The sequence below is a fragment of the Gracilinanus agilis genome, chromosome 6 (genome assembly GCF_016433145.1).
Source record: "Gracilinanus agilis isolate LMUSP501 chromosome 6, AgileGrace, whole genome shotgun sequence".
Lineage (NCBI taxonomy): Eukaryota > Metazoa > Chordata > Mammalia > Didelphimorphia > Didelphidae > Gracilinanus > Gracilinanus agilis.
In genome coordinates, this window is record NC_058135.1 from 265,824,377 (window position 1) to 265,839,747 (window position 15,371).

A 15,371-nucleotide genomic window follows, 5' to 3' on the forward strand; every position below is an offset into this window, starting at 1 on the left:
GTGTCTGCATCCTTAGTATATAACATTGAAGATGGCATATAGGAAGACTATAGCATCCTGGATCTAGAGCTAGAAGGATGCTCAGAGGACATCTACTCCAACTTCCTCACTATTAATGAGGAAATTAAAGTTCAAGAAATGTAAGTGAATTATCTAAGAATAAATATCATCAAAGCTGGGATTTGAAGCCAAGCTCTTTATTCCAAGAGTCAGTTCTCTCTCTACTATGTCATGTTTGTTTGTTTTTTCCTCCATTTGATTCATTTATTATCATCATCAATTTACTGATAGGGAAAAGTGAAAGTCACCAAATTTCAATGATTTGCCAAGGTTCCAGAGATGTCAACCATGAGAAACAGTCCTTGTGCCCAGATCTCCTGGATCTAAACCCATCGATCCTCTTTTTCCATATTATATTTTCTTACTAGTACATATAACAAGGATCTGGATATGTGTGGATGGGACATATGGAAAAAACAATGAGGAGGGAGATAGTGGTGGCAGAATGGAAGGAAATCTACAAGTGGTCATCAGGCATTGGACCCAGCATGGTCTTTATCCATAAAGACTGATATAATCTGGGTGTTGTAAGAAATAAAATTTTGTTATTATAATTATATCTTTAAAATATGTGGCCGCCAGGAATCAACAATTCAGGTTGATTCCGTAATTAAATCAGACCCAAGTCAGCATCGGGTTGAGGAGTTTATTTACAATCAGGAAAGTGAGTAGGGATAAAGAGAAGAGGGAGGTAGAAGACTGAATAAATGAAGCTGTAAGCCGCAAGGCCCAACAGCCGGATCGGCAGAGTTTAGAATTGGCCCAGCTAGGCCAAGGAAGCCAGCCTAACTTACCCACGTGACAATACAGAGTGTAATCTGTCTGTGGTCTCAGGAGGTGCTTCTTCTTCCAGTTCCAGACGCCAACTCCCTCTACAGGAAGTTCACTAACTTACTTAAAGAGAATGTGTCTTTCATCACTTCCTGTGGTCCACCTCTAATTCAAATGGACAAATGGCAGTTTCTACATTGATTTGGACTGCCCAAAGGGCAGTCCCTTATTCTTGATTTGTTACTTATTGTCACGTGTGGGTAACTCGTCTCCCCTCCCCACTAAGGGAGGTGGGAGTGACATCATTAGCACGCCTGTGTTGAGTAGATTCTTGACTATTAAATGGGATCTGGCTATTCTATTTACACAGTGTTTTCATTTCAGGTGTATCACTCACACAGGTGCTTCAGTGATATACCACCATCTTCTTTGTGTAGTCAAAGAGAATCTCATTCCCAGCCTACAGTAATTTCATGATAATAGTAGACTTGGGATTTTTTAATGCCATTTGAATGTCCAAGAGAAATATATAGAGACAAAAACATGACCCCAAATACATGGACATCAAAGTAACATCATGGCTCCCTTCAAGCATATGATTTCCTGGGCAAAGGGCCAAGGAAATTCTTTACTTCATAAGTCGATAATGATTAATGTTAATTTTTAAGAAAAAAAGTGTTGCTTGTTTAAAAAATAACAATATATGCAAATTACCTTCCTGTTTGCAAGAATCCCTGTGGTCTTATCTGTTTATGAATCAAGAACAGACTTTAGGATGAACAAAAACATGCACTGATCTTATTTATTTGCTTCGAAGAGAAGAAAGGGAAAAATACAAATCTGTTGCTTCACAGAAAGAAAATCTATCACATTTCAGGGAATCTTCTTCATACATACTAATAGCTTTCTCCCCTTGGCAGAATCATTTTCTTCTTCCCAATTAAAACACTTAAGGTCAGGGTACTAAGAATAAGTGAGGTAACTATTTAGAGAGGTATTATTTAGAAAGAAACATAGAATCCCTCAGATCCTTCTCTTTGCATACATTGAGTTTACCAAACCCTTAGTGTAGTTTTAAGCTTTAATATCCTTAATACCTTAAAATTGTGCTATGATATTTTGGGACATCTTTTACAAACAAACCAGTGTTAAAGAAAGGACAAGTGTGAGCAGTTCCTATTATTTTTCAAAACTTTTGGCTTCATGATAAGCACCAAGAAGAGAATTAGGTGTTTTTATTCTAGTCCTGTTCCTGATTTTATAAAGTTGGATAACCTTAGTCAAGTTACCTTGGTTTTCAAGACTTGTTACCTTATATGTATAAAGAGGATTTCAGCCTCAGTAGTTCCCAAGGTTATTTTTCAGTTTAAATGTGACATGGAACAATCAAACAGCTATCATATAATACTCATCCAGTATGTCCCAGGCATAATATTTTGTTCTGAAAAAAGAAAAAAATGAAATATCCCATATCCTCATGAAACATATATTACTTTTTGACATACTAAATTTTTTGTTCTCTAGTTCCCCTTCCATCTCTGACATACTATTTTCTATGTCCCAAAATCTATTTTAGCCCTCGTATTCTATATTCTAGGTCCTTAGATCCCTTCTAACTGGCACTTTAAGTTTCTTAATACAGTACCTTTATGTCCATTTATCTCTGTCTCTCTGACTCTCTCTCTCTCTCTCTCTCTCTCTCTCTCTCTCTCTCTCTCTCTCCATCTATCAATCAATCTATCTATCTATCTAGACTTTAGTTATGATATTCTTTTTTTAGATGTCCATGTATAACATTTTATTGTCATTTTATGTTAGGGAGTTCAACCAACCAAGATTAGATTGGTAATCATTAATGATTTAAAACCTCAGGGAACATCAGAATGAATGACCATCAGCTCTTTATTCAACTTTTCCTCAAGCTTTAATTTGAATCCAAAAAACCAATTGTCCCAATTATCACATTCAGCTGGCTGTACAGCTTGTCAAATTTCAGCATCAGTATGTGCTTAAATTGGAAATGGTAGACTTCCGGGTTAAGATGGTGGCAGAGTAGAGGCAGGGTGACTTTCTCTCCTTACCAATGGATATAGAGTACATCCAAATGACAAGAAAACAAAATCAAGATGAAAGAAGGGACCCCACAATAGAGTGCAGTATCAAAGGTATGTGGGATTTGAACACTTCCATGCTATAAGGAGGGGGGGGATAACTCCCATCAAAATGCGAACAGATCTACCCTCCCTCACCCCACCAACAGTACAAGAAGCAAAGGTTGTGCTCCAGAGTTAGAGCCAGCAGGGGCTCAAAATTTAGCTCCTAGGTAGGTAGCTGGCACTACCAGGTACTTGCCCCTGAGAGCAGCAAGGCCTGATATAACAGGTGGCTGAAAAAATCAGACCTTGAACACCAGAGTGGAATGAGAGAGGCAGCAGTAGCACACTGAGACTTAGAAGAAAATCTCACGTGGAGTAGCAAGCATGGGCCAAGTTTGGGGTTATGGGCAGCTAGCTAGGAACAGGGGGGATTGACCCTGAAAACAGCTAGACCAGAGACCCCAGGAGAGTCCCCAGAGAAGCCAAGAGACTCACAAAATAGCCTCAGGCAAAAAAGTACTCCCTAACTCCACAAAAAGAGAATCAGATTGCCTTACTCAGCCTTCTGGCACATAAAGCATAATGATTCCAATCAAGAAATAAAAAGAAGACCAAGAAAAAATATCAAACACTTGATAACTTCTGCACAGAAAAAAAAACAGAAAACATAGGAGGACAATTAAAGACATCCAAATATTCCCCAAAAATGGAAATGGGCCACAAGGTATTGAATAGTTCAAATCTGAGATTATGAGAAAGATGGAAGAGATCTGGCAAGAAAATAACAGTTTAAAAGGCAGAATTGTGCAATTGGAAAGTGAGGCTCAGAAATCAAATGAATTGATAAGCAAACTGAAGACCAGAAATGACCAGCTGGAAGCCTTGAAGAATGAAATAGACCAGATTGAAAAAGAAAACCACTCCCTAAACCAGTCTCTAAAGGCTAGATTTGGGCAATTAGAAGCCAACAATTTCTCAAGACAGCAAGAACAAATAAAGCAAAGTCAAAAGACTGATGAAATAGAAGGAAACATGAAATACCTCACTGAGAAATTGATAGATCAAGAAAACAGGTCTAGAAGAGACAATATGAGATTCATTGGTGTTCCTGAAAAACCAGAAATTAATAGAAATTTGGACTCCATACTAAAAGAAATTATTCAGCAAGACTTCCCTGAAGTTCTATTACAAGAGGGAAATATAGACATTGAAAGGATCCATAGATCACCCTCTGCACTAGACCCTGAAAAGACAACCTCCAGAAATATAACCAAATTCAAGAGCTTGCAAGTAAAAGAAAAAATTTTACAAGAAACCAGAAAGAGACAATTCAGATATCAAGGAGCACCAATCAGCATCACACAAGACCTGGCAGCCTCCACTCTAAAAGACCTCAACGCTTGGAATATGATATTCAGAAAGTCAAAAGAACTAGATCTAAGACAAAGGATCACCTACCCATCAAAACTGACTATGTACTTCCAGGGCAAAGTATGGGCATTCAACAAGATAGAAGATTTCCAAGTATTTGCACAGAAAAGACCAAGACTAAATGGAAAGTTCAATATCCAACCACAAAAACCAAGAGAAACATGAAAAAATAAGTAAGAAATAGAGGGGAAAGAAAGAAAATTCTTATTCTTAAATTTACCTCTTTAAGGGCCTTAATAAAAATAATTTATTTGTATTCCTATATGGAGAAATGTTATGTGTAATTTTCAAAAACTGTACTCACTATTATAGTAATTAGAAGATTATTCATGGGGAGAGGGTGGAGCACTAAATGGTCTAAGATGAGACAGGGCAGGGAAAAAGAAGAAAGGTGAATAGTAGATAGCATCAAGAGAAATTTGAATGAATAAGAAAAATAGGATATTATAAATCACACAAAGAGATCATAGAAAGGGTAGGGGATGAATACTATTATAAGAAGGATCGGAAGAGAGCATTAAGAGGTATTATTTAAACCTTACTCTCAGTGGAATTAACCCTGAGAGAGAAGAGTAGGTATATCCAGTGGGATATATAATTCTATCTAACCCTACTGAGAAAGTCAGAAGGGATTAACCAAGGGGAGCAGGGGAGTGGGGAGGTCAAAAAAGGCAGAGGAGGAGATGGGGGAGGGAATTCATTATGCCTTAAAAAATAAAAAGAGGGGAATAATAAGAAAGGGGGTGAAAAGGGAAGTAAACCAAGGAAGGGGACAAGTGGGACTGGTCTAAAAGAAACCACCAGTTTAAAAGGAAATAGCATGAAAAGGAGGGGTAGAAGTAGGAGAGGATACCAAAAATATTGGGCAATACACAACTGATAATTATAACTCTGAATGTTAATGGGATGAACTTGCCCATAAAACAGAAGCAAATAGCAGAGTGGATTAGAAACAAAATCCTATCATATGTTGTCTACAAGAAACACATATGAGGCAGGTGGACATACACAGGTTTAAGGTCAAGGGCTGGAGAAAAATCTTTTGGGTTTCAAATGTGAAAAAAGGGCAGACGTAGAGATCATGATCTTGGACAGAGCCAAAGTAAAAATAGATGTGGTTAAGAGAGATAGGGAAGGTAATTATATACTTATAAAAGACAGTATAGACAATGAGGAAATAACAGTGCTCAACATGTATGCAGCAAATAGTATAGCAACCAAATTGCTAAAGGAGATAATGGCAGAGCTCAAGAAGGAAATAGATAGTAAAACCATACTAGTGGAAGATCTATTTATTCCTCTTTCAGATTTAGATAAATCAAACCAGTAATTAAATAAGAAGGAGATAAGAGAGGTAAATGAATTCCTAGAAAAAATAGATTTAATAAATATGTGGAGAAAAATAAATGGGGACAAAAAGGAATACACCTTCTTTTCAGGTGCACATGGTACATTCACAAAGACTGACCATGTAATAGGGCATAGAAACATTGCAAACAAATGCAAAAGAGCAGAAATAATAAATGTAACCTTCTCAGATCATAATGCAATAAAAATAATAATTAGTAAGGGCACCTGGACAGGCAAATCAAAAACTAATTGGAAATTAAATAATATGATTCTCCAAAACCAGTTAGTTAAAGAAGAAATCATAGGAACAATAAATAATTTCATTGAAGATAATGACAAAGATGAAACAATCTAGCAAACTCTGTGGGATGTAGCTAAGACAGTACTCAGGGGGAAATTTATATCCTTAAATGCATATATTAGCAAATTAGAGAAGGCAAAGATCAATGAACTGGGCATACAAATTAAAGAACTAGAAAGGGAACAAATTAAAAATCCCCAGCTAAATACCAAATTGGAGATTATAAAAAATAAAGGAGAAATCAATAAAATTGAAAGTAAATGAACTATTGAATTAATAAATGAGACTAGAAGCTGGTGCTTTAAAAAAACAGATTAAAATAGACAAAGTAATGGTAAATCTAATTTAAAAAGGAAAGAAGAAAACCAAAACATCAGTACTAAAGAAGAAAAGGGAGACCTCACCTCTAATGAAGAGGAAATCAAGGCAATCATTAAAAACTATTTTATGCTATTATATGGCAACAAATATAGCAATCTAGGTGATATGGCTGAATATTTACAATAATATAAATTGCCTAGATTAACAGCAGAAGAAATAGAATACTTAAATAATCCCATCTCAGAGAATAAATTGAGCAAGCCATTAAAGAACTCCCTAAGAAAAAAATCCCCAGTACCAGATGGATTCAAAAGTGAGTTCTATCAAACCTTCAAAGAACAACTAATTCTAATACTATATAAACAATTTGACATAATAAGCAAAGAAGACATCCTACCAAACTCCTTTTATGATACAAATATGGTACTGATCCCAAAGCCAGGTAAATAAAAAACTGAGAAAGAAAACTACAGACCAATCTCCTTAATGAACAGAAAGAGCTAACATAATAAAAATGACCATTATACCCAAATTAATTAACTTATTTAGTGCCATACCTATCAAACTACCAAAAAACTTTTTTACTGAATTGGGAAAAACTATAACAAAGTTAATTTGGAAGAACAAAAGATCAAGAATATCAAGGGAAATAATGAAAAAAATGTGAAGGATGGTGGCCTAGCAGTACCAGATATTAAACTATATTATAAAGTCATGGTTATCAAAACAGTCTGGTACTGGCTAAGAGACAGAAGGGATGATCAGTGGAATAGACTTGGGGTAAGTGATGTCAGCAAGAGATTGTACAATAAACTGAAAGAGCACAACTTTTGGGACAGATATCCACTATTTGACAAAAACTCTTGGGAAAATTTGAAAACAATATGGGAGAGATTAGGTTTAGATTAACATCTCACACCCTACTCCAAGATAAATTCAGAATGGGTGAATGACTTGAATATAAAGAAGGAAACTATAAGAAAATTATATGGACATTGAATAGTATACCTCTCATATCTGTAGGAAAGGGAAGATTTTAAAACCAAGCAAGAGTTAGAAAAATTACAAAATGTAAAATAAACAATTTTGATTATATTAAATTAGAAATGTTTTGCACAAACAAAAACAATGCAACCAAAATCAGAAGGGAAAAAGCAAGCTGGGAAAAAATCTTTATAACAAAAAATTCTGACAGAGGTCTAATTACTCAAATATATGAGGAGATAAATCAATTGTACAAAAAATTAAGCCATTCCCCAATTGATAAATGGGCAAGGGACATGAATAGGCAATTTTCAGATAAAGAAATCAAAACTATAAATAAGCCCATGAGAAAGTGTTCTAAATCTCTAATAATTAGAGAAATGCAAATCAAAACAACTCTGAGGTATCACCTCACATCTAGCAGATTGGCAAAAATGATAGAAGGGGAGAGTAATGAATGTTGGAGGGGATGTGGCAAAATTGGGACATTAATGCATTGCTGGTGGAGTTGTGAACTGATCCAACCATTCTGGATGGCAATTTTGAACTATGGCCAAAGAGCAATAAAAGACTGCCTTCCCTTGATCGAGCCATAGCATTGCTGGGTTTGTACCCCAAAGAGATAAGAGATGAACAGACTTATACAAAAATATAGCTGCACTTTTTGTGGTGGCAAAAAACTGGAAAATGAAGGGATGCTCTTCAATTGGGGAATGTCTAAAAAAATTGTGGTATATGTTGGTGATGGAATACTATTGTGCTCAAAGGAATAATTAACTGGAGGAATTCCATGTGAACTGGAAAGACCTCCAGGAATTGATGCAGAGTGAAAGGAGAAGAGCCAGAAAAACATTGTATATAGAGACTGTTACACTGTGGTAAAATCGAATGTAATGGACTTCTGTACTGGCAGCAATGCAATGACCTAGGACAATTCTGAGGGATTTATGGGAAGGTACACTACCCACATTCAGAGGAAGAACTACAGGAGTGGAAACACAGAAGAAAAACAATTGCTTGAACACATGGTTTGATGCAGGCATGGTTGGGGATGTATACACTAAAGGACCACACCAATATAACTATCATTAATACGTAAATAAGTCTTGATTGATCACACATGTTAAAACCAGTGGAAATGCATGTTGGATATGGTGGCGGGCAAAAGGGGATGAAGGGGAAAGTAAAAATAAGAATCATGTACCCATGGAAAACATTTCTAAAAAATCAAATATTAAAAAAAATAAATTAGTAATAGTAAAAGTGTTGTATTTGGAAATTTCCAAGCACTTTCAATTATTCTAAACTACTTTGATGCTTTCCTTCAGATATCTGAGCATTTTTTTTTCATTTTTTACATGAAATGTACCTTTTAATAATAAAGGACTGTGATAGTTGCCTTTTCCAACAACAGCCACAACATAGATTTAAAAGTACAATTATCTTTTCTCCTCCACTTTGCTCTTTGCTCAGAGAAATTTCTCCAAATTTTGCATCTTTAAAGTTCTGGTTTGCTTTGAAGTTTGAGTGATGCCTGATAAAAATTCACATATCTGCAGGTTTTCCCTATGCTTATTCTCAATGGTATATCAATTAAATATCCATGAGAAATACCATTGGAGCACTCAGGTGGGCACCAAAAGACAGGTTAATCTAACATCAACACTGCTATTGATGTGACTGTTTCTGATAGAGTGTAAATTATCATCTGTATTGAATCCACTAGAATTATTTAAAAGAAACACTTAAAATGAGTGTTTCAAAACGATGGATTTGTTTTTATCTCTCTCTGAAAATACTGGACTGTTTTCTTTTATGTTAAAAATCAATAAAATGTTCTATATCTTCTTCTGAATATTAATGAAGATAGATGGCACATTAGAACAGAGAAAAGAAAACTCACCCTAATGGATTTTTCCATTTGAGGGTCATTTTTCTTTATAAAAGTGAGTTTATATTCCTTCAATTTGAAACCTGATCCTTTTTCTTCTTTGTTCTATTTGTAAGACAAATAATATCTGTTGAAAATCTCCAATGAAATAATAATATGTCATTTCTGAGGAACTGAAGAATTCATCTAAAGTATAACCTTTTCTTATTCAGTTCTCATTTTGATGGTCTGAAGCCCACAAATGATGTTTAATTCAATTTCTTAGAATGGTAGAATATTAGGCAAAGAATCTTAGAGTCTATATGGTCCAACACACACATTAAATAAATGAGGAAACTGAGCATCAGAAAATACAATGACATATGCAAGTATACAAGATAAATAAATGATAAAGCAGAGCTACACTCTAATTTAATAAACTCAACTATGTCCTGGACATAGTGGCACAGTGGATAGAGTTCCAGACTTGGAGTAGAGACACATTATTTCCCAAGTTCAAATCTGGTTTTAGACACTGATTGCATGTTTAGCCCTGGATATATCATTTTACCCTGTTTGCTTCAGTTACTTATCTGTAATATGAGCTGAAAAAGAAAACAGTAAGTCAAACCAGGATCTTTACCAAGAAAATCCTGATTGCTATCACAAAAAAATCCAAAAAACTGAATAACAAAATCATGTCAGACATTTAATACTATATATTAAACAAACATTGTTAGTGCATTTTTCTTGTAGAATCCCAATCAATTTTTAATATGGCTCTTAGGTTAATGTTTACTCTCTAGTTCCTTATTTAGTTTATGCTTTGATCCTGACCCCCCAAAACACCTTATTTTATACCCTTGAAAAGGAGTCCATAAAACATCATATGAAGAATTCCAGGATACTGAATTTCCCAATAGCATTTCTCTCTGAAATCCATAAATGCTAATTTTTGAAGCCTGTAACACACTTTATATTTATATTATTTAGGATACCAGACATGAAAGATGATAAATTCCTTTATTAGGCATTATAAAGAATCTTTTTGAGTCACTATTCCAATCACAAAATTAAGTAGAAAGAGAAAGTGATGCTAAGGGAAGTTCAGAGGACTTGTCCATGTCCTCCAGGTAGAAACCATCTTAAGCAATAATTGAAAATGAAGTTCTTTGACTCCAGATCCAGTGAAATTGTGTTGTGCCATGATGCCTCCAAAAGCAATCATGAGTTTTCTTTCTATGGACTAATAGAAAGGAGAAGAAAACAAGGAAAGAAAATCAAAGAATGTTACATATAGTGCCATGACAGGCAATTCTACCACCTGAGATATACACCATAAAACACAGCTCGGAAAACTATTTCTCTTGATGCATATGGACTGACCAAAAAAAAAAAAAAAACAACCAAAAAAACTGCATCACAAGAACTCATCAAGAGAAGGAAGTATATTATCTGTTATCTTTTTTATTTTAATGTATTAATCAAGCCAAAAAATTATTTAGTTTTTTTGTTTCTTCTTTTTGAAGTGATATGTGTTGCTATTACCCTTTAAATGCCCTTAGGTACCCTGAGGTCAAGTTACATATGCCCTTCCCCAGATAAAATTCTAACTACATTTGGAAAAGATTATAGAGGCATTCATTCCAATGTCCTAATTGTAGAGATAAGGAAAGATGCAGTGATTTGCCCTTTGATATGCTTTTAATGAAGTAGATATTTAATTTAAATTTCTCAGTCCAATGTTGTTTCCATGATAGAAAATTCTCTCCCCGACCCGCAAAGGATATCAGAATACTCATGAAATAGTAGTTAGGCAAATCTCCATTAGTGAACTCCAACACTGGAGAAAAAAAAAAAAGCAAAATCTTAACCACATCCAGCGTTGGTAAACCTTTTACAAATCAAGTGCCCAAACTGGACCATTAAGCAGCCAGTAAGCACTCTCCCAACCCACCACATTACCCTAGAAAGCAGAATGCAGGAAGTGCTGCAATTGGTCTGCTGCACAGCAGAGTGGGGTTTGCAAAAATGTCCTTGACCTTAGTAGAAAGGGGGAATGGAACAGCCCCCTCTGGCACATACATCAAGCCTGTCATGTCTTTGCCAACATAGACTGTCAAGGCATTTGCTCTAATTTATTCTTGGTATGAAACTTCAGAGTTGGCATATATGTCAGAAGTCTGAAAGCAGTGACCCATATATGGTTTAAGTTTCTAATGCTCTTTAGGCATCTCCTTTCTTCTTCACCAAGGTTAATTTGGGAAATACACTACTTTTTCTTAGCACTGAAGTGATATTTTCCCTACAGGACTTTTCTTCCACTATCTAAATGCTCTCAAATTCCTGCCATATTTGCTTTTGCTCAATAAAACTCCCCATTTCTCTCTTCTAATATCTGAAAGGGTTAAATTTGACTTGGCTTCTAAAGCTATTCAGTTTTCAAATGAAGAATAAAATGTCCTTTTCTGTCAATGTTGATAAACCTATTAGATACGAACCCCTCTTTTATTTGCTAGGTATGGCAGCTAGTTTAAGAGTTGATAAATCATTTAGGAAGAAGGAAGAAGATTTATACAAGTGTTGCCCTCAAAATGTTGTCCCACTTTTCATCCCAAAACAGGGAATACTTTCATTATTTTGACCAATATGTATCATGTCATTGATAATATTTATTATCCATACAAAACTTTTCAAATATACAATGCTTTACCATCAGTAGTTTCATAATTATCAGTGACTAATCAACTATTCAAATGGATTTGAGATTTTGTTGAGTCCCAGTCTCCTTTTGTAATATAAATTGTCCCTCATCCACATCTCCCCATCTCATGTGATTCTTATTTATATCCTCCCAGAAGTTTGCCACTAGGAATATGGTAAACCAGGCTCCAAGCTTTTCTTGTTTGCTACCAACATCACGAGGGTAGTAATGCAATACTCTTTCTGCCTATATATTATTCCTCACTCAGCATTTTTCCAGTCCATTTTCTCTTTCTATCACAAGATGATGCCCTTTACTCCTTTTATTTTCAGAGTTTTTTCGTGGGTTGTATGTTTTATCCTTTTCACAGCCACAGTGTACCTTCCTCCTATTTCTCAGTTTAAAGTTTGTGTTCAGTTCTTAAGAGATGGTGATGTTCAGATTTCTCTACCAAATAGAAATACAAATAAAAAGCTTATATTAGAAAGATGGGCTTTTTGAGGTGTTTTCTAAAATATTCACCACATCTAAGGAATTTGACATATCTACTAATAGACAAAAGACTATGTGGCTAAAAATGTCTATTTCTCAGATTTAAATATGTTTCTAAAAATGCTCTCCTAGCGAATTCTCCAATGGTATTGCTATTTGAGATAGACAATGCAGATATCCAATAAGTAAGAACTAGAATAGAAAAGGAGGAGGAGAGTAATCCAAATTACCTTTGGAAAATTGCAAACGACTTTTACAGTCTGAAATCTTCATATTTGCAAAGAATCTTTCACAATAAAATTAAGGGATGAGTAAGTATTTATTAGGCATTTATTTTGTGTCAAACACTGGAATTATTCTTTCATTTTGCAGAAAGGGAGACTGAAGTCTCAAATTTGTCTAAGTGAATGCATAATTGGACATATTCTAGTCACTTTCTAAGTGTTAATTTTGCTTATAAAATGATGTTAGAAACAGATTTAAGCTTCAGGTAGGAATCAGTCCAGAATAACTATGATGCATCTTATAATGTATCAGTTCTATGAAAGAAGATAGGCTTAGCAATCAAATGTGAGTCCCCATGCAGCTTGCAATATCCAAGAGTGCATGAACTGGATACCATTTAAAATACCAGATGAAAATATTTAAGAAATATTTAACAAAATGATTAAAAATGCAACAAGTTAAAGATAACTTTAATATGTGGTTTTCAAAATCAATATGTAGCCTCTGGGATTCTGATGCATGGTTTTGTGTCCCCATTTCTAAATGAGTCTGACACAACTGCTTTATTGAACAGAGGGCTGGATATAGAGTTTATGGAGCAGAATTCTGGCATTATTTGGGTTGGAATGGGAAAAAAGGTTTAGGTGTCCATAATTTCCTTCAAGTCCTAGATAAAATTCCACCTTTTACCCTAATGTCTGTGCCTTTCCTCTGAGATTTCATCTAGTTTATCAGAGAGAGAGAGAGAGAGAGAGAGAGAGACAGACAGACAGACAGAGACAGACAGACAGAGACAGACAGACAGAGACAGACAGACAGAGACAGACAGAAAGATGGAGTCAGAGACAGAGACAGAAAGATACATAGATAGATAAAGATATTAGATATAGTTTTTCATAATTGTTTGTATGCTGTCTCCCTCATTAGTTTGTGAACTCTGTAAGGGCGGGGACTATTTTTATCTTTTTTTGTATCCTGTGATTAGTACAGAGCCTAGCACATAGTAAATCTTTAATAAATGCTTACTTACTTGATTTGAGACAAGGAGGTCAGTTAGAATGATAAGGCAATAGTCTAAGAAAGTGATGATGAGGTTCTGAACTAGGATTATAGCTGTTTGAGCAGAAAATGAGTGCAGTGGGAGGGAATATCCATCAATTAGGAAAGGCTGAACAAGTTGTGGTATGCAATTGTGATAGAATACTATTGTGTTCTCATGATATATGGGATGGTTTCAGAAAAAAAAACTGAGTGGTATTATATTAACGGATACAAAGTAAAGTTAAAAGAATCAGGAGAACATTATACACAGTAACAGCAATATTGTAATGTTGATCAACTGTGAGTGACTTAGTTACTCTGATCAACATATTGATAGAAAACAACTTCAAAAGACCCACAATGGAAAATGTTATCAATTCCAGATCAGACAAGATGGCCAGGCTGTCCTACAGGATTATTAATGAAACCTAGGCTTTGTTGGAAGAAGTAATTGCTGGGGTAAAAGCTGAACCAGACAAAAGCAATGCACATTATTTTCATGCAGTCATTGTAGGCTCATTGGATTCCCCCTTTGAGGGAGAAACTTTTAAACCTGAACTATTTCTTCCTGAAGAATATCCAGTGGCAGTTACTAAATATGTTTCATGATCAAAATTTATCATCCTAAAATAGAAAAGTTGGGAAGAATATATTTAGATATTTTGAAAGATTAATGGTCTCCAGAGTTACATATCTATACAGTGATGTTTTTAATCCAAACTTTTAAGTGATCCCAATGCAGACGATCCATTTGCAAATGATGCAGCTAAGCAGTGGAAGAACAATGAAACCCAACCCATAGAAAAAGCCAAAGTATGGACTAGGCTAGATGCCATGAATAATATTTAAATTTAATCTCAACATCTAGTGTACATCAATTTTCTTCTACAAAGATCTCTTCCTTTTATTGTTTCCATTTAATGGACACGGTCTTAGAAACATTACAGAATAAAAACCCAGACCATCTTCAGTCCTTGGGGGTGATTAAATATGCATTTATGCCTTGTGCAGATTCATTGTTGTCATGCATGTTGTCAAACAGAGGCTAAAATTGTTGTGAATTGTTTAAAAGCAGTGGTGAGCCAGCTTTGCTTTGGTTCATTTCTCCCATCATGGTGTAAATATTAGTACTGTGAATGAAAGTAGTTGTTGATTAACTACAGGAGTGTTGTTGTTTTTTACTTCCAGTGTTGTAAGGTCCTCCCTTTTTATGGTGATACTAATTGCATTGGCTAAAGCAGCTAACCAGTTGTACTTTAGAATACCCCTTCTAGCTAGCTCTAACTCCTTAGAGGCTGTGAATTGAAAAACTTAGTTGTTAGAACAAAAATGGGAACATTAAACATCATAGCCTCACTAATATCATGATTCTACTGTCACATGTAGAAATCTCACTTCAAGAAAAGCTTGTAACTATTTTGCATGACTTGTCTATAAACTTCCATAAATCTTACGTTTTGGTAAAATGGTTTTTGTTATTCTTCAAAAAAATGTTATCCACCTCCAGAGAAAGAAGTGACGAAATTTGAATACAGATATAAACATATTTTTTCTTCATTTTTTTCTATTTTGTGGTATTGTCTTTTGCAATATGGTTAGTACAGAAATATATTTTTTCATGACTTCACAAGAATAATAAATATCATAGTGTTTGCCTTCTCATCAGTTGGTAATAGGGTAAAAAGAAAATGATTTAGGAATTATTTTGTTAATGCAAACTTAAGT

At 34.9% G+C, this 15,371-nt stretch overlaps 1 pseudogene; it reads left to right on the forward strand.

Moving 5' to 3' along the window:
- Nucleotides 1-14,039: 14,039 nt before the first annotated feature.
- On the forward strand, nt 14,040-14,495 carry LOC123252131 (annotated as a pseudogene).
- The last annotated feature ends 876 nt before the right edge of the window (nt 14,496-15,371 follow it).